The sequence below is a fragment of the Grus americana genome, chromosome 1, assembly GCF_028858705.1.
Source record: "Grus americana isolate bGruAme1 chromosome 1, bGruAme1.mat, whole genome shotgun sequence".
NCBI lineage: Eukaryota > Metazoa > Chordata > Aves > Gruiformes > Gruidae > Grus > Grus americana.
This window is the reverse complement of record NC_072852.1, coordinates 29,962,282-29,988,297: the sequence shown is the minus strand read 5'-3', so window position 1 is coordinate 29,988,297 and position 26,016 is coordinate 29,962,282. Positions and strand designations below refer to the sequence as shown.

The window sequence follows — 26,016 nt, the reverse complement described above, 5'->3', positions numbered from 1 at the left end:
GTCTTCCGCCGACACCGGCGTTTGGCTGCCCGCCGCCGTCGGCTCCTGAGGGAGAGCCGCCTCTCCCCCCGGGGCGCGCCTGCCCGCCCGCCCGCGCTCGCATGCAGGGGGGGGGGGGGGGGGCCGGCGGCCTCTGGGCCGCGCAACCTGCGTCCCCGCGGCGCCCCGCGCCCTTGCCCGCGGAGCCCGCCGGCGGCCGGAGCCCGCGGGACCCGATTTCGTTTGCAGGCCGGCGGGGAGCGGGGCGGCTGGCCCCGCGCGGTTTCCCTCCCCGCCCCGCCGGCCCGCGGGGCGCAGAGCCGCTGAGGGCGGCTACCCGCGGAAACTTTGTCCCGCGCGGCCGCGGCCCCGCGAGGTGTGCGGCGAGTGCCACCCGCAACCGTTGCGCTCGCAAACCGCGGCGGAAGCAAGCACTTCCCCGGTAACCCGTGCAGTGACGGGGCGGGGGGGGAGGGGGGTGAAACAAAAGAGTCGCGAGTAGCAAATAAATATATTTTACGACCACCCATCGGCAGCGCCGCGCCCCCGCGGCAGCCGCGGCGGCGGCGAGCCTGCCCCGGCGGTGAACTTTCACCTCGTGAACCCGTCCGCGCCCCATTGGCTGCCCGCCACCCCGCCGCCGCCCCGCACGGGCCCCGCCGCCGCCCCGGCTCCCGGCCAGGCCCCGGCCCCGCCGCCGCGGGCGGGCGGGAGGGTGCGCGGCGGGTGGGGGGCGGCCCGCGGCCGGGGGCCGCCGCGGGGGGCCCCGCCGAGTTGCCGGAGTTGCGGCGGCTCCGCCTCCCCCGGTAGCTGCTTCCCCCTCCCCCCCCCCCCCCCCCCTCGGCCCGGTGCCGCCGGGGGCCGAGCGGCCCGCAGTGCCTCCGCCGGGGCTCGCCGGCGTCCCCAGGAGTGAGCGGCGCGGGCCGCGGCGGCGAGCTGGCAGTCTCCCGCTTCGGTGGAACAGCGAGGAGCAAAGTTTGTGGGATTTTAAATTTAATTTAATAGATGCAGTGGCTGTTAATTCTGAGTGACAGGCACTTTTTTATTCTGGTCCTCGGCGAGTACAGAGAGCCTAATTCGAAGCCACACGAAACGCGTGGGGTCGGGGTTTCCGCGCTGTGATTAGGTGGGCACTGAAATGACGAACCCCACGTCCCGCTCGGCGAGCGTCGCGCGCTGCCTCCCGCGCTCACGCGAGTCCTTCCACCCAAAGGCAGGGAGGACAGGAGCAGCTTCTCCCCTCTCTAGCCACGCTGCCAACTCCTCCCCCACCCCGTTCTCCCACTCGGGAATCACTTTAAAAGTGTTTTTCCCCGGGGGAGCGGCAGCCCCCGGGCCGGGCGGCCGCGCTCGCTCCCCGCCGCGGCTGCCACCAGACAGGCGGGGAGCGGCTGGTTCCCGCTGCGGGCAGCCGGGGGGCTCCTGCACCTTGCTCCGAAATGTCGGGGGGGTGGGGGGGGTGTGTGTGGGGGTGTGTGTGTGTAGAAAGAAAGTTTCGGGGCCCACGCGTGCCTTCTCGGCAAAGCTGCCGCCGGCGGCCAGGCCTGCCCCGCCACGCCGGCCCCCTCCCACGCGGGTCCCCCGGGCCTGCTTTCGCGCGAGGGCTGCGGCACCTCGAGGGTTGCCAGCAAGCTGCAGACAGCCGGCACTGGCAGTACAACACCCGGCTTTGTTTTCTGCCCGTCTGCTAAACTCGTTGTGTCTAACGGAGTCGGAGGAGAGGAGCGGCGGGAGGGGAGAGGGGGCGGGGAGGGGGCAGCCGCCGAGAGCAAACAACTTCCCCGACGGTTTGTTTACATAGCAGGTGGACCTGCCGCCCGCCGCGGACCGCGGCAGCCCGCTCCGGCGGGGACCGGCCGGGGGAGGCGCGGAGCCGGGCACGGCCCAGCGCGTCCCGCCGCACTTTTTTTTTTTTTTTTTTTTTTGTTGCCATCCCCCCTCCGCTGCTCCCCCCCCCCCGCGCATTATTAGCACTTCTGTGCAGGCCACTTCGCGATCATGTGAGGGCTCCCTCCTCACTCCCCTTTCTCCAAAGGAGTCGGTGTGTGCAGCGGCGGGGTTTTTCTTTTTTTTTTTTCTTTTTTTTTTTTTGCATTCCCAACAAAACACATACACACAGGCGGCACACTCCGCACACAGGCGGACCCGCACGCCGGGGGAGGGAGCGCGGCACCGCCAGCGCGAGGCAGCGCCAGCCGGCGGGAGGGCGCGAGGCACCGCCGCCGCTCCGCGGTCGCGGAAGGCCCCGCGCCGCCCGCCCCCGCCGCCCCGCTCCCCCGGCCCGCGCGTCCCGGCGGCGGCTCCGCCCGCAGAGACTTTGCATGTGCGCGCGGCTGCGCGCGGCTCCGCTCGCCCTTTCTCTCGGTGTCAGCTCGCCGGGACGCCCCGCACGGTGTCTCCTCCCGGTAAGTGCTACCCCCCCCCCCCCAGCTCCGCACACCCGTCCCCTCCTCCCCCCGCTCCCCGGTGTGACTTGCTACTTCCACCCGCTCTCCCCCCCCCCGCCTCCGCCGCTCACTGACTTGCCGCTGCCGCGGGAAAGTTTGGCCGCGGCCGGCGTGGCCGCAGGAGTGACATGTGTCAGCTCTCCCGGCACCCGGGGGCACCGCTCCCAAAACTGCACCGGGACCGGTGCGCGGGGGGGGGCTGCGCTCGGCGACAGGAGGCTGCTTGTGCCCCGGCCGGAGTTTGGGCTGTGCCTGCCGAGCCTGGCGAACCGGACCGGCCGCGGGAGCGGGGCGGCGGCGGCTCCCTCCTGAATCTCCCGGGGCGACCGCGGCTGGCAGCGCGGGCGCGGGTCGGCGGGGCCACCCTCCCGCCGCGCAGGGCCGCGCAGCGCCGCGGATTCCGCGACCCCCCCGTCCCCCCCTCCCCTCCCGCGTAATTAAAAACAAACAACCTGTAGCCTCCCCGTACGGGGACAGAAGTGCGAGGCGGGGAGGGCTCGGGGCCGGGCTTCCGAGGGAACGTGTGCCGGGGAGGCTCGGCCGTGCTCGGTTCGCCTCCCCGTGTGTGTTTTTTTTTTCTTTTTCCTCTTTTTATGTTTTTCTTCTTCTTCTCCCCCCCCCCCCCCCCGAGACCTCCCCAGCAGACAGCCTGGGTGAAGAAACGTGTCACGTTTCTCCTTTGTGTGCTGCCTGCCTGCCTGCCGGAGGGAGAGGCGCACCCCCCTGCCCCCGCCTCTCCGCCCGTCCGCCCGCGCGGAGGGGCCACCGCTCCCGCTGCCGGCCGCCCCCTCGGGGCGCCCCGCGCGGTGCTGCCCCGGGGCGCCCCCGCTGGCGTGGGGGGGAACCGCAGGGCCGCGGGGGTGGCCGCGGGGCCTCCCGGTGCTGTTTGAGCTGCGCGGGGAGCAGCGTCCCGTCCTCCTCCCCCCCTTCTTTCGCTTGCACCCCCCACCCCCCCCAAAAAAAAACCCACAAAAAAAGCCTAAAACCAAGGATTAATAAATAATGATGTTGGGGCTGCGGAGTTCCGGAGGCGGCCTCCGTGGCTGGTGCGTGGGGGCCTTCTCTTGAAATTGGCTCTTGAAATTCAAGAGGACTGCGGGACCTGGAAAGTTTTGAAAGTTTAATTTTGAGGAGCGGGGAGAGGTAGCGATCCCGTGGCTGTGGGGCACGCCGGACTCTGCTTTTCAAGTCGGGAGTGCCAGGGCAGGGAGAGGAGGGAAGGGCGAAAGCGGGTGCCTCCTCGCTCGCTTTCTGCCGCGCACCCGCAGCGTGCCGAGCGCGGGATGCGCAGCCCGCATAGCTCTCGGCCTGCCTTAACCTGCTGCAAAGCCGTTCGCCACCCATCTGAGTTTGCCTGGCGAAGGTAAAGACAGCCCGTGAGGCGTTTTTGCTCTCTTTCCCGCAGTTTTCGGCTCGTGTCAGGTTCAGGAGGGTGCGGGCCCGTTTCGCAGCGCAGCCGCATGCCGAGTGCACTGGTGAGCACTGGTGAGGTCCCAGCATGGGGTTTCTGGCGGTGGGGCAAAGCCCGGGCTGCGGGCAGGAAAACATCCACTTAAAACTTGCGAGAACAGTCTGGACAGAAGGCAGGCTGCTGGTATATTCTCAGGGGAAAAATAATCTCAAAAGTAACCACCCTAAATTCATAGTATCATCATCTGTCCGTAAAGAGTGCAGAGCCGCAGACCGAAGAACACGCAGTAATCTCCACCTGGGAATCACTTCTATTTTTAAGAAGCCGTGTTTGTTTATGTACTTTCTTACAGAGAGAATCACACCAGTTCCCCTTCCAAAGAGGATTTCCCCGTGTCTTTTCCCCACAGAGACACCCCTGCCCAAAACTCGCACAAGTCAGTGGGAATCTTTCCGCTGATAGCAGTAGGAACCGCTCCATTGACTCGGTGGGCTTGGTTCAGGCCCTTGGAAATTTTCTTACAAATGTGGGACTAGGAGGTTGCGCGGGGTGTCTGTATACTCACATTAATTTGTGCGCGGGGGGGAAGAAGTCAGAGACAAAGTTTTAAGAGATTTTGACAGGTTTAATTTTTTTTTTCTTTTCCCCCGTGCTAGGTAATTTAAAACCATTAAGGAAAAACATTACTGCTAGTAATATTACTCTAAAGAAAATATGATTAATTATTAAATTGGTTTCTCTAATGCTACATCAAACCCTTTTGAGTGAGATATAGATTTTAGTGTTCAAATTAGTATTTATTTTTAATTTAAGGTTTTTCCTGACTATAGTAATTTGTTCCTATTAAATATAGATCTTGAAAAGACCCCTGTTTTGCAGTAATTTGCTATTTTAATGTAATTCTTACAAAATGGTAGTGTTCTGTAGCATTTTTGTGTACTTAAATCATTCATTTAACTACTCAGAATAGTAGATTACTAAACGGTTGAGGGAAAGGAAAGAGTGTTTCAAATACAGCATTTCCAAAACACATATAGTAACCTTCATGCCAGTTGATAGGTCACTTAGTGACACACAAAAGATACGTAATTAGATATTGTAATTTATTTTGTTAATATATGGCACCTGAAATACACTGCTTCATGTGAGGCCTTGTTGGTGTAGGCTTTAAGATTTAACAGTAACCTCACCAGGAAGCTTAAGCAGAATCAATTGTATAAATATTTAAGTTTTTCTTTGTTTTTAGTTTAACCTCAGTGATTCTTACCTTTTGTCACAAGATCTTTGCCACAGTGAAGTGTTTATAAGGTTTGAGAGAGGAAAAAACCTAAATGTTTTGTAGCTTTCTGTTTAGTGAAGATTTGTGTAAAATTACCAAAGAGTCTATAGTGAGCAACCAAATTAGAGTTTTTTGAGTGTGAGGTAAAGGAAGTATATCCAAGTTCAGGATATTTTAATTAGTGAATACATAGTACTGTTTTAAAGCTGCACTAGGGTTTGTACAATAGTCAGGTGTTGAGTTTCACAGGTTTTTGAAGTGACTGATTTTTTTTTTTTTCAGTAATCATCTGTTGCTTATACATTTTTAAAATGCTTTCGGTAATAGAATGCGTCAAAACTAATGTTTTAAGATTAAAGGTGTATTTGCTTAGAAACATTCCTGTTAGACTCCAGTATATTTTTAGAAAAGTTCTTGTTGGACTCGAATGTATTTAAAAAAATTACTGTAATATAAGCGCTTTTTTTTTTTTTTAACGTGAGTACTGATTTACGTGAGCTAGAATAAGCTTTTTATATTTGGAGGAATATACCTGATTCAGCATTGCATGCACAGGATTTATTCAAGGCTAGTGGGCTGAAAACAATAGAAAACTTCTGAGATGTGATCTGTGTTGTGGCAGTGTTTTGCTATGTGTCATTGAAAATGTCACTTAACCTCTTTGTTTTTCATCATCAAAATGTGAGGGCTGGTATTTATCTATCTTTCTGATAGGGTGATTAATTAATATTTCTTGAACACTGAGTACTCCTTCGTTCCATTTCTATTTTTACCAGGTTTATTTTGGAGAAATTAAATTCTGATGGTGGTTGAAAAAGAATGGTTCATGGGAGTCATCATGTTTTTTCTTTGTGAGTCAGATCGTGAAGAGGTCACTTGCTCGTAGGAATTGAAAATGATTTAGGACATAGGTCACTGAAAAGTACCCAAGGAATGGTTTTGACTGGAGAAAATTGCAAATCACGGTCAAACTGAAAAATGCTATCAACTTTGTTGCAAAATAATAATTTTTGCTACACTTGAACTGATTACTCTTTTTAAATTTTGTGACAGCTAGTGGGTTTAGAAGTAATGCAAATTACCTAATTTTTTTTTTCACAGCCACTGTAGCATACCTCTCAACTAATGCTTGTTAGAAGAAATACTTGTCATTTGGATTCCCGTTCCCTGTCCTGTTTTGACTTGAGATCTTTCTTGATTGTATGTGTAAATTAGTGGCACCAGAAAAGCTGGAAAAAAGATGAAATTATAGAAAAGGTTAGCTGTAATAAACTAAGCTCTTAAAGTTAATCTTAAAATTCCAATTACATAGTTCATTGGTAGTTGGCTGGAGGTTTTCTTCCACATTTGCTCCTTCACAGAATTAGCATGCTTACCTTATTGTAATAATTTCCAAGGGTAGTTTTAAACTTAAATTTCAAAACTTCTAGATTGGCATAAAAACAAGGAGCAGTCCCACAAGTATCATTTAACACTGATCATCTTTTTTTCTCCTTTCTGAGGCTCTCAGTAGTTTAATCACACTTAGTGCTTTTAAAGATCTTCCAAGATGTTTACTGCAAATTGTAAGAGGCATCTATCCTTTGGTGCAAGATTTGCATCTGTTTTGGCTTTTCTGCCCCCCCCCCCCCGCCCCCATTTCTGCTAGGTTTGCGTTTTAAAGGCAAGACCATGTTTTATGTCAGAAAGCTGGATTTAAAAGTGCCAGCAATAGCTTGCCTATGCTGTCATCTCTGAAGTAGCTGAAAATAATCTCTTTAATGAACAGTTGCTATGATGTTTATTAGTTCAGCAAAGTGTAGTTTGGGATGGTGTTAGAAAGTAAAGTTTGAACTCCGAAGAGTGAGTTATGTGTGGAATTATGTTTAATATCACAATTTCAGTTCCTAATCTAAGGAAAATGAAATTAAAATGTTAAGCACATTGTATTATACTGTTAACTGTCTGAAGTCTTTTTAGTAAATTGTAGAGGTTGTTCAGGAGGGGGAATAAGAACATTGTAGGCTTTTTTATCCGTTTAGTTGTTTCTTTCTTCTTCCTGCTAATAGTGATCACACGTCTGTGGCTGGAAAGGGTTTCGCTGCAGTTTGTTTCTTATTTAAAGATGTACATTAGTCAGGCTGGCTGCTGAGGGTCGAGCTGATTCCCTCAGATACCACGAGCTGTACCCTCGACGTGCCCCATGCGTGGATGTCTCTTCCGCTCGGTGGCAGAGGGCTTCACTCTGGCTGTAGGTATCGCAGATCGCTTTCTAATTGATGAGGCTGTGCGAGGGAACAACAGGCAGATAGGTTTAAGAGACAGGCAGCACCTTCATTCAACGTGCAGAAGGGACATCTTCTGCCCTGTCCCCCCCCTGCCCACCCCCAGCTAGCTGTGTGATGGCCCTTCTGGGGTGGAAGGGGTGACTACAGATCTCCATCGTACAACCCAAGCCCTCTTTGGGGTTCACAGGATGGCTTTGGCTTACCTGTGGAGCTTACTTGTTTACCAAGAGACTTTGATCTTCTCCCTCCTTCCTATGGATGGCAGGTACTGAGAGCAGGTGGTGGGGTGTCTCCGGTTTGAGAAGTTTCCAGCCCATCAGTGGTTGCAGGGTCCACAGAGATGCTGCAGATCCTTTGCTCAGTGAGCCGATCCTTTGGACCTCTGCTGTGCATCAGACCACAGCTACAAATCACATCAAATTAAGTATTTCTATAAATTGCTGATCTCAGTCCCCTTTCAGCTGGTTTGCCTCCAGGATGTTGTGAGGATGACCGAGATTCCAGTCGGCCTGCGCCAACCTTGTCCCTGTGGGAGATACTCTTTACTGTTGGGCCCAAAATTGGAAATTAATTTCAAGAGCGGCATTTTGAGGCTAGGTGGTATATTGTCACATGTAACTAGAAAGTTGTTGGGTTTTTCTAAGCACATTATTTCTTCAGATAAGTATTTACATTTTAATGAAAAATTTCCTATACCTTTTAAGATTGATGTTTTGTTGAAAGAAGATACATGGTCCTATTAGAATAAAGTAATTTTTCTCTTGCAACATGATGTGTATTTTGCAACTTTGCTCAGAATTTCTCTCCTAAGTAAATTTTAATACTGAGTTATTCAATTATCCATCTTCCTTAGTTCAACCTAAACCAACATGATACATATTTTAAAAATATTAATTATGTATGTGATGTAATTTGAATTTATGTATTTGACATCATTTGACAAATTACGTTTTTGACACATGTATATGTTAAAACAGTGTGATCTTGGTGGATATTACCACTGTGATTTTGGTGATCTGCCCTTTGAGGGAAGGAAGGAGAATGGCTGTACAAGTGTAGCATACTGCATTGCTTCTCTAACAGGACCAAACTGGATAATTCAGTCTGCAAAGTAAGGAACTTGTGATCAGAGAAACAATCTCAGAGCTGCCAAGTTATTTCAGGCATTATACCGTGCTGAAGATCTATCAGATGTTGATTTTGAATTTGCCCAGGAACCGCGAAGAAAATTTAAAAGCGGTGAATATCCCTGAACACCATTTAAACTTTGCTGTTTGGTCCGTGCTAAGTCTTCTTGTAAAAAAGTTTTACTCTCAATTACGTCGTTGATTTCTCTTTTTGCAACTCTCACTTTTAATGTTGAGGAGGCACATTGTTCTCCTGGCATTGTAACCCGCCTAGTAAAACAAGCGGTGGGTAATACCTGTGTAACAAAACCCGTGGTCGACATTTAGCTGCTTGGACATTAGATCAGAAACTGTCAAGTTTTTCCGCATGCAAGTAACGTAGAGGAAATTTTAAGGGTTAGTGGTGGGAAGCCACGAAGGGCTTTGGAAAGGAGAGGGACAAGGCGCAAACAATGGAGAGTTGGGGAGTGCTGTGGAAAGAGGCCAGAGAAAACATGCGGCTGGGCAGGAGCCAGCCGAGGCGCAGGCAGCGCTGCCGGGAGGTGGGCAGCCGCTCACGGAGTGGGAGCTCGGGCTCGCCGAAGAAGGAGCGGTGTGATTTTTATCTGGTGCCCAACATATGAAATGCATCCTTCGCTTTCACTTCAGCGATGGGAAGAAGCAATTAACTGTTCGCGGGCTGGCGTTACGCGGGCGGTCAGGCGCGGATCTGGCAGGCGCAGGAGTTATGCCAGTTTACGCTGGCCACGGTTGAGGCCGTGTAGAGTGCTTTAAGCTATTTTTTAAATATTATATCTCGTTAATTCCAATGTGTGTCTTTGGAAACTTATTTATTAGTCGTCGCGTTGAAAGTTGATTTTTAATTACTGCAAATCAAGGTATCACTTTCTTAGTGTGGCAGAGGAGGAATGGAGCTCTTCTGAAGATAAAGGGGAAGAAAAGTATATAGAAAATAGAGGCTAGTATCTTTTAGAGTCTAAAACACAGCAATTGAAATATTTATGATTCAAGGCACTTCTCTGTGAGAGAACACAGACAGGATTGTGGTTTCATTACAGTACTTACAGTATTCTCATGACCTAAAAATGAAAACACAGAAACCTAATGCAGTCAGGTGTGCACAGGCTGCAGAGATACGCATAGCTGGTGAACTGTTGTGCTTTTCACTTGTGTCAACGTGTTTTCATCTTTGTAGAAGAACATATTTAATTCAATAAGGAATAAATTATTACCATATGTACAGTGTGGTGAATGTAAGAGGAAGGGTGCCGAGGACTCCTTGATACTTGGTAAAAATCATTCTTCATTGAAAATCAATTAGTGGAATATATGGGTGCTAAAACTGTAAAAATATTAGGATGGTACTTTGCTAAAGATCATGAAATGCCTTCACGCAGAAATTCATTCAGACACATTTGTTACCAGTCTTGAATGCATTTAAATTACTTCTAATGTTGTGATGATGCCTGTAAATTGTTCTCGGTACACAATAACTGTCAGCGTACATTGAAGAATACGTATGGTCAGATAACTGTATTGAATATATGGAAGAAGTTTCACACGGTGTCATAAATCCTTGCACATTCTTTTGTTTAAGAAAAGGAATTAAGTGTATTGTGACAGAAACTTTAACATATTTGGTATTTAATTCTATTTTAAGTGACTGACATCTTGTAAAAGAGTTAAAAGATGTGTTTAGCATTGCATGTGGTGACCAATCTGTTCTTGGTCCTCCGTTTATTATTGACCAGGAAAGGGCATGAAGTATACCTGAGCAACCAGAAATTTATATCTTGTGAACTGTCATACGGCAGGCTTTTAAAAACGTTAGTTGAGGATTTTTTTTGTTGGGTTTTTTTTTTGGTGGTTTGTATCTGGGAGCCAGATCATGCTTTGAAGTCACAGAGAAGCCAGGAGAATGGTAAAACTCCCAAAATATTTGTGCGTAGCTGCAGGACACTGCTGGGCAGGGAAGTTGGTGGTTGCTCAGAGGTTTCTCCTGCGGAGTTGTGCCACTTTGGGAGCGGCGTGTGCCCATGCCTGTGCCCGCACACGTGGCTGTGCAGCCACGCAGGGCTCCTGTGGCCGTCCGCAGCTTTCTGGGAAGGAGGCTACGGCCTTCGGAAGGAAAATGCATGTATTGTGTGGGTTTACTGCATCTCAGGTTATGGGACAGAAAACGTTCAGTCCTTTGCTAAAACAGCAAATGTGCTGGAGGAGTGGGATTCTCCTGGGCCGTGCTGGAGGATGGCTTTCGCAGTGTACAAAAGGTATTTTAAGGGTTGCAATGGGAAAACCTGCCCTTCCAAAATCTTCCTTGAAAAAATGAGGGGAGGGTGCTTCCAGACCAGGTTTGAATTCATTTACAGACTGAGCGTGGCTTGTGGCGTTGGTTTCTTGCCATGCCCAGCAGCTGGTCGGCCCCCTGGGATGGCTGTGGGGTCCAGGGGGAGCTTGGACCAGCAGCGGGGTCTGGAGTGGCGAGTGATGGAGCATCTCAATATGCTGGCAACATCCTGCTGCCCGGCAGGATCCCCTGCTCAGACTGAACTTCCCAGCTCCTGTGGCAGGCAGGTGCCCTTCTCATAGCTTGACCTGTCTCACGCTGCAGGAGAGGATGGACTTGAGAGGATGGCCACATACTCGTGTTGAAAAATCTCACCCAAGACCTTCAGCCCTGATGCCAAGTTTTCTGAAGTTGATGTGAAGACTCCTTGTTTTGGCTTAGGCATGGAGGTTGGTTGATGCTTTGGATGCGTTTGTACGTTCATGTGCAGAAACGGTTTCTGAGGTGGAGAAGTTACTGGCTACTTAGCTGCTCTTCAAAGCCACCTAGACTGGGGCTGGTGATGGACCACTTGTGTGTATTTAAGCCAAATCCAAGTGGTTTTGGTTCTTCTTCCAATACAGGTTCTTACACCAACTGTTGATAGGCTCTGAGCAAGTTACCACTAAGATGGAAAATCCATATTCAAAGCAACTTTTTTGTAATATTTAAATTCTTTCAAGGGTTCACTTCCATTTATTTAGTAAATGAATCTTAACGAGTACAGCAGTCAGGTACATCATTGGTGAGGATCCAAAGACATATAGGAAAGACATTCCTTAAAAGATGAACATATGTACTTGTTTTAAATCAGCGGTGTCCAGCCTAATCAGCCAAGCATGACAGCCAAGCATGGCATACCTTGTGCTGCGGCTGTAGGGTGTTGTGTGCCCCATGATCGGTGCTGCTGCAGATACCGCGGATACGCAGCAAGTCTGGCACCTCCCAGGAGCTTCAGGCTTGCAACCTAGTGGATGAACAGCAGTAATTCGCCACATATTCCTCTAGAAAGGGTATGGCCACAGGTTGGACCTTGCTCTCATTTCTTGAGACTCTTCCTTCCCCTTATTATTTGGTTGTCGCATGAGAGGAGAGTTACTGTAAGGTCTGAGAAAGGTGGCGGATGGAGCAAACTACATGATAACTTGACTGGTCCTCCTGAGTTGCAGGCTGGGCACTTGTACTTTAAATCTTTGTGTGACTCAGTGGGAGAATACATCTGTATTATTCAGTTATGTGTAAAACTGGAACCTACTGTCCTGGACTTAACTAGAGTGCTAGTTTAAACTCTGTTTCAGTATATGTCTTCAGTAAGTAGAATTAAATTCTAAACTTAAACTATTAGTGTTGTTATACATAGGCGCCTGTACATTTTGTGACTCAATAGTGCTTATATCAAAACCTCTAATTATCCTTAGGTATCATTTAAATACAGTTTTACAAATACTCTTCTATACCCAATGACTGCCATTTGGGTCTCTGTTGTTATCACTAAATTGCTACCAGAAAGGGGAAGACACCATTTTTTTCAAGTCACTGTTAGGCATGCGATTTTGCTCCAAATTCAGTAAGCAACAAAATTTCGTTTAGCTGAATTTCTCTTCATATAAGCCAGATGAGTGGGAACAGAATGTGACCACAGACTATTAAAAATATGTTTTTCATTGTCACCTGCAATATTACCATAGTTGGAACTAAGGAGTCTGCAGTTGCACAATATTTATGTTGCAATCCAAACTGACACAGCCTGGAATGCTTCGGTAGCAAAACAAGACACAGACCCGAGCCTTGCGCTGCACTCTTGGGAGGGAGCGAGCTGCTCCTCTTGCAGACCTCCTCCAGTGCGGAAGTCCCCTGGGTGCCCCTGCTTCGCTGTGGGCTGGGGGGGCCTTACCGGAGGTGGCAAGGTGAGTGCTCAGAGCATGGCTGGGCAGAGCAGCGGCTCTGGCGTTGGTGGGTGACGCTTTGGGTCAGGCTGCGAGGGCGGCTGCTTTGCTGGGCTTGCAGGGCTGTGGTAAGAGATTGCTCCTCCTTTGAGGCCTTCTGATTGGGATGGGGTCTTTTTTCGTTTCTTTTTACTTCCGACACTTTGGGGGCCTCTTTGTCAGGAGGCGTTGTTTGGAAGAAACACTTCTAATGCCTTTACTTTCCTTTGACGGATGGAAATAATGAGTCACCATCCAGTGTCACCTTTACTGCTCAGATCGCTGTAGGCACAGTGAAACTAATGTTTCGCCCTGCTGCTGCTCTGGTAGGCTCCGCAACAGCTGATGAACTTGATCTATTACTCCTGGCCTTCACTGGCGAACACAGTACGGTATATTTGCTTAGATCTATGGCCGCGAGATATCTGGTCAACTCTTCAAGCCTTTACCTTTAGCATTAGCTTTAACCCCTCAAGGCTCAGCTGCTTGCGGCATTTAAAACATGGCAAGGGGTTTTATAGCAGAGGTTTGACTCAGCAAGACTTGTGCTAACTCTCGCTGAAGATATGAAATACAATTTGTAGCTTATAATTGCTGCCTAATATGATCTTGGACCCTTACTTAAAATCCATTTAACTGATACTGTACTTTCTTTATAAGGTTATTATTGGGAGCTAACCTTTTCTTGTGTTGTGGTTAAATGTACAATGTAATAAGGGTGTTTTTTAATGTGTTTAAGAGTTGGAAGATGTGTTAGAGGTAACCTTTATGCAGAGAGTTTTATATAGTTGTAGTAAGGAGAGCGATATTAAAATCCTGAACATTAGTACCGTCTGAATGTAATTTGTTCTCATTGTGTTTTGTGTGTGCCTGCTAGCGGAAGATGGTACAGTATATTGAGAAAATCTGTTTTGTTCTCCAATATCTTTCTTACCGGTAATTATTAACCTGGTGCAAATTACTGTCTCCAGAAAGTTTTTGTACTTCTGATGCATACAAAAAATACAAAAAGCATATTGGATACAAAAGATAAATCACAATTCTTTCTCTACATTTCAAGTAGAGCAACGTAAACCCGAGATTTTAGGCACAAAATCGAAAGCCTCCCAGAAATCTTTACTTTCTTGTTTAACTCTTGATAAATAGGCATGGGCTATGTCTGTGGGAGATCTGCAGGGATCAGTAGATTATAACAGATTTAAAGGTTAATTTTTATGAGTAACAAATATTGGTACTTTTGCTCATATCTATGGGTATTAGTTTGTCTGCCTTTGATTGCTTTGTAGAAATGCGGGTTTGTTTAGAGTTGTAAGTTAAAATGTGTATATGTAGAATTTGGTGTACGTGGAAAGGATTTCAGAACTTGTCTCCTTGCACCGATTTCAGAACTTGTCCCCTTGCACCCTTCTTGAAACTCCTCTAAACAGTGGTGAAGGCAATGAAGTTTCATATCAGAAAGGAGATCAGGAAAAAAATACCACAACAGACTGCTTAAGCAGAGAAAGATGAGATGAGTGTCATAAGTGTGGACAGCCTTTGTTGGGATTCGTATTTTCTTTTTCCCCTGTTAGTGTAGAAAGCTCTTTTCCCACTGTTCAGCCTTTTTTTTTCTGTTTTTTTTTTCTTCCTTTTTTTTCTTTTTTCCCCACTTTTTCATTTCCCTTCCCTTTTGCCTCAAGGGGGCATTGTGGGTTGGAGAGGGAGAGCAGGTTTTGCACATGTCGGGCTATCAGCCTATAACTGAAAAATACTTGTTTTTCCGATGTTCAGTAAACTGTTGGCAGGGGTGAGCACAGCAATAAGGATATAGTGGGCAAGAATGGCCTTAAGAGAAACAAACATTTTTTATCTTAAGTAGGTGGGAAAGGGGGCAGAAGTCATGGCTCATGAGGTTGAAATTAACTGCTTTTAACATTGTGAAGAATGACGATGATGTAGACAAAGTGCCATCCTAAAATTTATAAGTATAATTCTTGGCTCAGTTGTAGATTTCTTGTGGAACTTTATGATAGAGTTGCTTAATCTCAGTGCAGTAAAGATAAATTCATTAATGGTTATGAGGTGTTGATATAATTGAATAGAGAATGCCAGTAAATTGCTTTCTGAAGCTCAATGACTGTAAACTCTGATCTTCTAATTTAATCTATCTACCGCTTCCCATTCGCTTGCTGAAAGGCTTTGGAGACAGAAATTAGCCCTACTCCAGGCACAGTATCTGCAGAACTAAGTTGGCTTCTCTGAAAGGAGATCCTTGGATGAGGACTGGAAGTGTTTCCTCAATATAAGTTTTGACTGTATGGGCAAAGGAGAGCAGAAATAGGTTTTTGCATTGCCTACCATGTTCAGAGATTATTACGTTTCTCACTAACTGCCTGGATTCTGCACCAGTTTGTGATAGCCTGGACACTTACAGAGAAGAAAAATTAAGAAGCTAATGACCTGATGAAAGAATTACTGTCCAAATGAGAAAAATTAGCTAAACCCATTTCTTTTGGTGGTGTTGCAGCGTTGCTCACATCTGGCTTTTTGGTTGATCTAAACAAATGTTATCATCCTCTCAGTAGACAGTGCATTTTCCTTGTGAATTATTTAAATGTTTGCAGAAATTATTTCTGAGAGAAATTAGATATCTCTGAAATTAGCCTTTCGCACAAAGAATAGTTTAACTGCATGAGGAAAGCATTCACTTTACACTTTTAACCTGAGCTCTCAAGAATAGAAATGCATGGGAAAATAAATTCTTTAAAGAGTGTCAGTGTTTCTTCTTGGTAGGTTGTTCCTTCGTGCAGGGTATTTCTCATCTAACATACTATTTTCTGTTAATTTGCTTAATACTTTATCAAAGTATAACTGTAGTGTAACCTTTGAGCTCTACAGTGGACTTGAGTCATGGTGGAGATGGACAAGAAATACAGTTGGGCCAGGCAGAGGTGTGGATTCAGTCTCTCTCCAGTGTTGTTTCACACACCTTATTTGGGGACTTGAATGTGCTGTGCTAGAGATCTCCTGAGGAAGGACCAGAGCCTCTCTCTGTCCTGGGTACCAGTACATCATGATTGGTGAGCTCCATACTCAACCTCCTGATGGATGTTTCATGCGCTTCCCTTGCCATGGCCCAGCTTCGCTAGAGGAGCAGCTGAAAGCGTCCTCCCTGGTCTCTCCAGCAGGCTGGTAGTTAGGGGACTCTCCTGGGGTAAGTGTACAGAGGGTTTCCCTCTTCTCAGATTCAGGTACTCCCCAGCTCAGGCTGGATTTCTTCTCAGCATGACAAAGAACCTTTGTTTCACCAGCGACCACAACTTGCAGCCCAGGGTTGGAGACAGTCTGGTTGACTCTTTAAACTGAGAAGTACGGGACTGCAGATGGCTGCAGACCACAAGGTTGGGATGAAGGCTTCTGTGCCTGCGCGTAAGACTGTGACTGCTGGTGCTTCATGTGCAACAGCATTTGCCGTGCATTTCTTCATCTCAACCTGGACATCCCAGATCAGTAAGATTATTGGGAAATAAGGAGTGTGAATGGAAAAGGCAGGTGAAAAACTAGTGGAGAATCATCTTACGATGGCAAACTTCACTGTTTCTTTTGGCCAACCTGTTTGACATAGATTTGAGAAGCCTAGTAGATGAATTGAAGGGACATCAAGCCAACAGGATAGAACAGCTTCTCTGGGCTTTGCTGCAGATTAGCTCTTGGTCTTCCTCCTTGTGCAGCATCAAACTCAGGTACTGAGTAATCCTCTTTCTCTTCTCCTGTTGCTGTTTCGGATTTTATTTCAAGTTGAAAGTGCTGTGCATATCCAGTAAAAGAAAACTGAATGAAAAAAATGAGTGATGATGTTGATTTGGAAAACAATTACTGTTGAATTAGCCCCCAAATCCTGTTTGCTTCAATTATAGAAAGAATGGGATTGGTTTCCTTGAAAACCTGCTGGAAGAGACCTGTCTTTTTGATATTTCCTACAGTGTATCTACAGGCTTAATGTGGATGGAGTATTTTGAAGGGGAAGTCCTCTATTGCTGAAGTGCATCAACTAGATGTCATTGTTGCAAAGCCTTCTGTGCATTTTGAGTACAGAGATAGTTTGTACTGTTCAGCTTGTCGCAGAAGATTTGAAAGTGAATTAGCTAGTACATAAGTGTTCATAATTCATCCTGAAATTTTCTAATGCTTTAAAAGAAATTCTTTAAGCTAAGTTCATGTGTGTATGTGTCTTGTAATAAGGCCTGTGTAAAACAGCTAATAATTGTATCCAAACTGCTTCCAGTTCTACCATGCATGTGTCGCATAAGTGAAAATTGTGCTTTTTGATTTCTGCATGGCAAATTTGAAGTACTTGCAGCAAATACAATTTCAGTAAGCTTCATGAAAGTAAAAAAAATACCCCAGACAAAACCCAACTCTTAGCTGTACTGCAAATCAACATGTTCTAAAATGTACTTTTGACTTGACCAGTTTGATTATTGCAATATAACATCAGAGGCATTGCTTCTTCCACAACTGTAAACTTAATTTAAGGCCTGCATTTTTGTTGTTGGTGGGAAGAAGTTAAAAAAAAATTCTAGCAGGATGAATATATATAGCGAGCAACTACATAAGCAGTGTTTCTGTCTTTGGGTTGCAATTTTAACGGTTTGAAGTCTCTTAAAATTCAATGTACTTGAAATAAAAAAAAAATTCTGTGACCATTTGCAAAGTTTTAATTTGTTTTAAGCCCTGTTGTTGATCTAGAGCTTTTACTCGTTTAAGGTTGATTAATTGCTTTTGCCACTTTTGTTTGCAGTTCAGTATAATCTCATGTAGACTATTGTATTTTTTTTTCTAGTTTAATTTTCTGTTGATGGTTGCATGTTTGTATGGGATGTTAAATTTGACCACTAATAACTTCAGTATTTAAATAAATAAATAACATTCAAAACAATAACAAACGACTGCAAACTGAAACAAATGCTAAGCAGTGCGAATTTATTTCATGAAGCATAATTTCTGCACCTGCTGTAGACTCCATTGTGGAAGCTCTTTCTTTTATGCAATTTTATTTATTTAGAAAGAGAAAAAGATCATCCTGTTTTCATTCAAGTATCTTTTTATTTAAGGCAGATTTAATAGAAACAAGAATAATAGGCCTATCTCTTATATTGAATAATGTTAAAATGTGTATGCCTTCCCTGGTAATTACTATTCATTAAGGCTTAGTACTCTTTCTTTAAAGGAAATAACTCTCTGTTATCTTACCTGTAAAATGGATGGATGAATGTTGGCACTAAAGTCACTTCATACAAAATGTAAAATATGATTCGGATATGTAGTCTAGGAGACCTGTGGCCCATCTGCTGTACCGCATTGCCTTTCAGAAAACACACATCACGCTGAACGCTTGGGTAAATCACATTGATACAGTGTGACCCTCACTACAAAGGATTAGTCTCTTAATGATAATTGACTTGGTTAACTTGGCCCAAGTAGGAGCCTGTGGTTTCCACGTCCAGGGTGGGACCCAGTCATTGCTGATGATGCAAAGGAAGACGGTGTTACCGTTCGTCTTTGGAAGTGTTTGACTCTGTGCTGCTCTTGGAAAGTAGAAGCTAGGAATCCTGGTGCCTCGCATTCTTCTGCTGTCGCACAAATAGTTGTGTAGTTGACAAAAAAGCTGTGTTGTCACTGTTTATGGATTTGTCTGTGTAAAGGAAAACACATAATTTACCTCCTGGGGTTGGCAGTATACTAATTTTCATATACACAGACATAATGGGCAGACAGGAGAGTTCTGAAATCTTAAGACAGGCCAGATGGAAAAATATGTTCAAATTAAAGAAGAAAAAAAGAAACAAGGAAAAAGAAATATAATCTTGCTGATAATGAAAGGATGAAGAGGGGAGGGGGACTTCTGTTCTCCGCTTTTTAAGGAGACCAGTTAACGGTTTTTGAACTTCTGGGATTACGATGCATTTTCTTTGCTATAGAACTGTCAGAAAATACAAAGGTTATATCTATGCAGACAGCTTAACTTGCTTCTAGCTCGCCAAAGTGCTTTAACTCATTTCATATTCAGCTATAAAAATACAGGTCTTGGAAAAACTAGAGCATTAGAGCTGGAGCCGTCGCCCTCCTGGATGGCCAGGACAGGGCTTTTGGACGAGAGCTGTGGCAAGGCACGTGATGCCCTGCACAGTGGCGAGGGCTTGTCAGGGCTGAGGTGCTAAGCAAGCGTGCCCCTGTAATCGGGCTGTGAGATACTTACTTCTGGAAGCCAGAATATGGGTCAAAGAAACCTTCCTCTGCTGTAAATCCTTTCTAATCTTTGCTTTTGGAAGTTTTCAAGAGCACTGCTAATTCTGAGGAGCATAGCTCTGAGATTTTTCTGTTTGCTTTTGCTTGCTTGTACTTTTTCAGTTTTCTTTCCTCTCATGCTTATTTAAAGCAGATCCTAACAGTGGAGGGGGTGATTCCAGAAAAGGAGTATTTCATCAAAGAATGAAGGTCCTAAAACTTCTACCTAACTAGACATATACCACAAAGTGAAGAAGCTGCATAAAATACAGTGGTAGTACAAGAAACCATCGCATTTCACCGAAATCATTGTGCAGTGGAAAGTGCTTCGTGTCAGCTGAAATGTCAGATGTATCAGGAAAAAGTTAAAGTGGAACCTGATTTCTGTAAGGCTAAAGATTCAAGTAATTTGCTTAGGGATGCAGTAGAAAATCAATCTTATGCTTGAAAGAGGGAATAGTAGCCTTCAAGTCTCATCTCATGTTTTGTAGCTGATTGCCTGTTTTTATTATCTCCCCCCCTTTTCCTTCAGTAGTTACTAATGCCCTTTGGTTAACTCCATTATACCTTTGAAAAACTTCTTGCAGAGCTCAGCTGCTTTGGCTTGTTTGCTGGGTAAGCCTCACTGATATTATTATAATTAATAGGATGTGTAAAAACTTCCTGAACCGAGTGTTACAGAATCAGGCTATTAAAACTTGGTACCCCATACGTTCTGCAGTGTGCAAGATTTGCATCCTCCGCAGCTGGGGCTCATCAGAGAAGACACCAGACCTGCGTTGATCTTGCATGTTGTGTGTGAAGTTGGTTTGGTAAGAACACCATTCAGCTTGCAAAAGAAGAAGAGGGATGGAAAATAAAGTCAGTTTACAGTTTGGAGGTGTATCTCTGATTTGCCTTTTTTTAAAATTTTTATACGACAGGGATAAAAATGCGAGAGAAGGACGTGCTGTATTTTTAGATACTGAAAGTCTTTGAAGATCTGATTCATAAGTGAGAGTTGAAACTGTTTCTCATAATCATGTGTTACATGATAACAGTTTTCTTGCTTTGACTCTTGCTTTTGTTGAGTGGCACTGCTTCGTTTCCTCCAATAACTTCGATTTTAGGTAAAAAAGTAAAGGTGAAAAGAATAGTATTTTTGAAGGGGGTTTTTTTTTTGATGACTTGGAGGTGTCATGGATGTTTATAACTTGCTAGTTCTGTCAAAGTAAAATATGAAGCTGATAAAAAATTTAAAAAAACCCAGAGAGGAAATATGTCGATTTATAAAACACAAACCAAGTACATAATCAAGAAGACAGGAAATGATACTGAGCAATTGGAATAGTATATAAGCCCTGACCAAATAAAGTGTTCAAGTACAAGCAAATACAAGGGCATACATCTGGAGACATTATTGCAGGTTTTGCTTTTAATATTGGGGTCTGTATCCAGAGCAGAAGGTTGTGACTCTGGAAAGACATGTATTTATGCTGCCTAATCAGATGAATATGGACGTTTTAAATTTAAATTGGGACTTTATACCCTTGGATGTATAAAGATGTATCTTAAATAGGAATAACAAGGTTCAATGTGTCTGTCTAAATTACACCCTTCCTTTTTTTGGTGTTGACATTATTTTTTGATAGTTTAATAAAAAACTATATAGAAAAGAGATTATATGGAGAAGAGAAATCTGGTAATAGAGGATTGTCAGTCCACCTTATAAGGGCATAACAAAGTCCATTGGAAGAGCAGTTTTTAACATTGAGAATAGTTACTTGCAAGAAGACATTATTAAGGACTTAAAAGTAGATTTCACTTGGAAACTTTAGATTGCAATCTAAGGGCTTTTTAAATTTGGTGAAGGAGTTATACCAGCAGTCCCTTACAACCCGAAAATGTATCAATGTTAATGTTGGTTTCACCACTGTTTTTTTTCTTTTGAAAGAAGCAGGAGAGCGCTTAGTGTGCTGATTGGCATATCAGTATTCATTAATTCTGTGTCTGCCCTTTGACAGTGTTGTAGAGCACCGGGCACGGACTGGAAGGCCACCGCGAGGTGCTGTGCACAGAACCACCGTGAGTCCCAACCCAGAAGTAGGACAACCTAAACACATGGGTAGAGGCAACAGGTAGAAACAGACAAGGGAAGACAGGAAAACAAGGAGCTACCGTAGCATATCAGCAAATAATCTCTTTTAAAATTTTCCGTAGGTCTCCTGCCAAAGCAGTTTGAAAGAGGTTAATCAGTTAGTCTTGTGGACGTTCACAGATGTGTGAGATGTCAGCCTGGATAAAAAGCCTGAAGATACTTAATTGAAAAAATAACACATAGATGATGGAAGCTGGCAGCCTGGACCTAAAGGAGAAGGGAGTTTACCTCTAGATATGGAATGAGAGATGATAGGTAGGCTTTGACATGGAAGATAAGTGATTAATATATAATGGGATACTGGATTTATGTCAGTGGAACGAGATTGCATTTGTCAAGATCAGAACAAAAGATAGGAACAAGATCTGAAATAAGAGGGATGGGAGTATAATAGCTGTACAGTTTGAGAGGAGACACATACTTTAAAGATAGTATTTGTAAAGATCCTGCAATATTTACATGTAAATTGTTTGTACATTTGTGAATCTATAGGGCCTAGATGCTTGCATCCCAAGATGGACAGAGATGTGTAAGTCAAAGGTGATGCCACAATTCTTAGCCTAAATGAATAGTAATGTTGCCCAAGAAAGGAGGCAAGAAGAGAGCTTATTAGTCCTGTAGAGGAGACTGTTCACTCTCTATCTTCTAACTGTACAAAATTGTGGTCCAGCTCACAGCAGCCATGTGTTGTTAGTGATCGGGGGAAAATAACCTACTCTGGGTGAGTGGTGAGCTGGTGGGGTCCAGAATTTTTGAGGTCCTCCTTTATCAGTTCTCTTGTGGAAGAGAGTCTTTGATGCAGTTCTTCAAATATTACTATTCTTTGCTGTTTCCATCCTGCTCTTTAGTGGCAGCATTTGCAGCCTAAGGTTATGCTTGAAGTATGTCACACCATCGCTGATGAAGTACCACGGAAAATATATATTCATAGACACAGTAACATGCTTAAGTATTCAGAGCCAGGACTGACTTGACTTCATTGCTCTCCAGTGGTGAGACCAGGAGTTACGAACATCATCCAGGCTGGATGCCAGTAGAATCTCTGTCATGCACACTGCTTATTCAACATACACAGAGTATATTTCCACTACTGGAAAAACTGTTTTGTAAATGCTTAGGCAAATAATCTCTGTCCATATATAGTGTCAAGGTATTTAATTTGCTTATTTATAGAGGGATTGAGGATACAACATTGCTATGAAGTTCCTAGTTTTGACCTCCACCCTCATCTCTCTGTGGACATCCTGGAACGGCCAGTTCTGGGCCAGTTCTAGTGTCTGAGGGATCTCAGGACTCTTTCATGTTGCTGTGGCCATCTTTCTTCTCAAAGGCAAAACGGTGGAGTAGTGTAATGTGGGGTAGGTCTGAGACACTGTGAGGTTTCATTTTATTTTGTTGAGACTTTACTGCTAGAATAGAGCAAATATTTTACTGAAGTTTGAAAGTGATTTTATGTCTTTTAAATTTGGTCTATTGTATATTTTCTTTAAAAAAAAAGTTGGTTTTTTTTTTTCTTTTTAAGAATTTCCCTTCAATGTGTTTCCGTCTGAACTGTATTAGAAGAATCTGAAAAGTTGAGCTCTTTTCCTTTACTTGCAGACTTCTTACTACTTGTGCCCTCTGAGACTGCAGCAGAGATAGCTAGGTGCATTGCTTTGGGATTCCTGACAGAGGATTCCTGCTAACCCAAGTCAGAGTGTTGCTGTGCTGGTTCGGTCGCTGAGAACTGCTTGATTACCTCCCCCCCTGCCCATTGTCCTTCTTTCAAGTTCTAAAAATTGTTCATCAGATTTATCATTGCTTTTTAAGAAAGTCTTCATGAGCATGACCTGAGGTTTTACAGGAAATCTTGAAATAAAAGTAATAATATTGTTATACATTCTCTCACATTCAGCCACACATGCTATCACAAAAGTAGCCTTGAAGCTGTTTTAGTTTTACAGCAAAGAGTGTTTCTTTTCATATCAGGTAATCCGATCTGCTGGTTTCTTTTCCCCCCTTGGCTTTGAAAACATGCTTTTATATTAATAATCCTGGATTCTGTGCTGAAAGTTGATTGCTCTAATTGCTGATTGGTATTCAGTAACACTAAATAAAGGCTCAAAATTTTCTCTTATTCCTTTTTCTACTGTGAAATCTATCAATGTGTATTTTTAGAGTTCACCATTAGTGGATGTATAATCTTTGTGTCTGCTTTTATTCTTGGCCACTGGGAGTTTTGCTACCAGCAATAAAAGACAACCTCCATGTTGTACTGCACAGTATAGATATTGTAAATTTTGGTCTTGCTTTCCATTGATCTGGTTTGCCATATGGGAATCATATTCAGCTGATCTTTATTTCCTGAGTCAGAAATTCTGTTTTACCCATCTTTGGGGCTTTCAGCATTTATTCTCAGTGGGCTGTCAGGTATTGCACATGAAAGCAAAGGTTCAAAGGCATATAAAGAAGGTTGAGGTCTGAAATGTTTACTTAACACTGTGGTTTTTTTCTTTTTACAAACATTTGCCAGACTGAGGGATCAGCATGAAACCTTAATAAATTTTAGACTTTTTATACTCTATTATGAACATTTTACACATACATAATTTTGGTGTAGCCTGGAACACATCAGCTGTAAACTTGCTAGTGTATGTTTGCCAGCGACAGTATTAACAGCATTGCCATTAGGTTTAAGTTAATCAATTATTTTTCTCCGAGGTTTATTTCCTTTCACTTCTGTTTTTGTTTCTGGAACTGCCTCTAACAGACTGCCATTGTGCTACAAAAAAACCTTAAATGAATCAACTATGCAGCTTTTAATTAATATAACAAGTAACATTTTTAAAACAAAGATACCATCCTCTCTCTTAGCGATGTCATTCCACTGAGAGAGAATGAATTTGAGGGAAAGTGAGAATGAGCTTGTTGTTGCTTACCTGTGAACATGCTGCCACCAATGAAGTAAATGGTCATAATCTTAACAGCTTTTGTGCCGTAAGTATTTAATCTCTTGGGAAACAAATGCCTAAAATTCGAGGGATTTGAATCACTGGGGGGCAATGATATAGAGGCTCTAGATCCTGTTAGTGTAGTTGGATTTTTTTCTTTCTCATTTGTACTTAAGTATATTTAAGACAGCATGCTGGAGTGTGTCTAATGTTCCACTTCCCTCTTGAGTATATCTCATTTTGCTTTTTATTATCAAGCAAGGAAATAATCAGTGATGTTGATACTCAGTAATGAGATTTGTTCTCTCTTCTTCTGGCCCCTTTCTTCTTTGCTGCCAAGAGGACGTAGAGCACTAGGATTGGCTCAAAGTGACTGTTTTCATCTAGAAAAGCTGTGGTTTAGGTGTGCCTAGGGTCGCAGTTTGTTGTTGAGGAACTGGAAACAGATGAGAAAAAGGCAATCAAAGCCTGAAAGGGAGGTGGGTTTTCCCCCATAGCTCCTTCACCTTTCGCACAGGGACCACCAAGAATAAAGCTGTCGGGGAACTCTGCTCTTTCTCAGAGTCCTGAACTCCCAGTCCTGCTCTTCCTGACTTGCCTGGCCTTTGCATCAGTAAGATATGCTGCAGGTTTAGCTCACTGCTTAGTGTTCAGTTGTGTCTGCCTCCTTTTCTTGCTCCTTGCCTTCTCTGGCCAAAACAGAGAATGGCAGCTAGGGGAATGTGGCCTCATGGACAGCTTGTTTCTAGCAGATGGGTTACCAAGGCCTGCAATGGATCTTCTTTTCTCCCATCTTTGAGACCTTCAGTAGAAGAAACTACTCCGTCAGCCAGAGGCGTGTCAGGCAGCACAGAGCAATGGGATGTAGTATTGATGCTCATCACTGCAAGACCTGCCACCAGCAGAGTGAGCCTATGTTGGGATGTGTTGTGATCTCCCCCGACGTGTTCCTGGTGGGAGGTCCTTCCCAGGTCCAGATGGAGCTAAAAGCACATGGCATTTGTTTAATCTTTTCTAAATGGGCTTCTGCTAAGAAAATGGAATGAGAAGGTATCTTGGGCATCTCACTGCTGAAGCTGGGTCAGAACGATCATAGATTTTATAACCTCCCATCAAGCACTTCCTAGACAACATGTTCAGAGAGTTCACTGAAGTATTGCTTGGAATAAAGATAAATTCTCATCAATCTCATTGTGAAGTACTGTGAACAATTGTGACACATCTGTTCAACGGATGCATAAAAATTCTCAAACATGTCTTTCCATGGGGAATTACCTAGATTTAAGACTTTCTCTAAGCTAGGTCACTCCACCATCTTGTCAGGTGGTGATGTAATTTTCAGCATCCATACCTTTTGTAAGCGATGCGTTCAGTACCACTGGTGTGATACAAACAGGTGCGAAGATGTGGCAGTTTAAAATGTTGAAGTAGGCAGTACATACTATCTTTAGTTAAATGTATCTATCTTCTGATTCCTCTGTCGTCTCCTCACATGACTTTGGAAGATGTTCAGTGTCTTGGTATTTAATTTCAGACTTCTTGGCCAGGTTCCCCGTGAGGTTGGGAGTAGAGCCTGTTTTGGATCACTGGGCTTCTCCAGAAAAAGGGAGCTCCCTGTGCTGGAAAGGCTAAAGATCTTCTGTGCAGAGTTAGGGACCTTGTTCAGGGGGCTGTCCATGTCTTGGAGAAAGAAGAACTGAAGACCATCATGATTTTCATCATATTTGACTTCTAAACCAAAGTGTTCTAAAATTAATATTTTTTTCTTTAATATGAGTACATGTCAGTTTATTTGTATGTGTATTCTCTGAACAAACCAACTTTCCAAAAGCCCCTAGGAGAAAATAACTCAGGGAAGTAGAAGAGAAGAGGGCTTTAACAAAACAGGGCACTCATCTGCATATTTCTCCCTCGTGGGAAG

General features: G+C 44.6%; 1 protein-coding gene across 2 annotated transcripts in view; it reads left to right on the top strand.

The window, feature by feature from the left end:
• Positions 1-835: 835 nt before the first annotated feature.
• FOXP2 (forkhead box P2) overlaps positions 836-26,016 on the top strand; it is a 439,753-nt gene continuing 414,572 nt past the window's right edge. The window contains exon 1 of one of the 2 annotated variants that reach the window (XM_054845661.1): positions 836-954. The gene's annotated coding sequence lies outside the window, so the exon portion shown is untranslated. Of the gene's footprint in view, positions 955-1,717; positions 2,385-26,016 lie in introns of those variants that run through there. The other variant, XM_054845644.1, reaches the window with a different exon arrangement.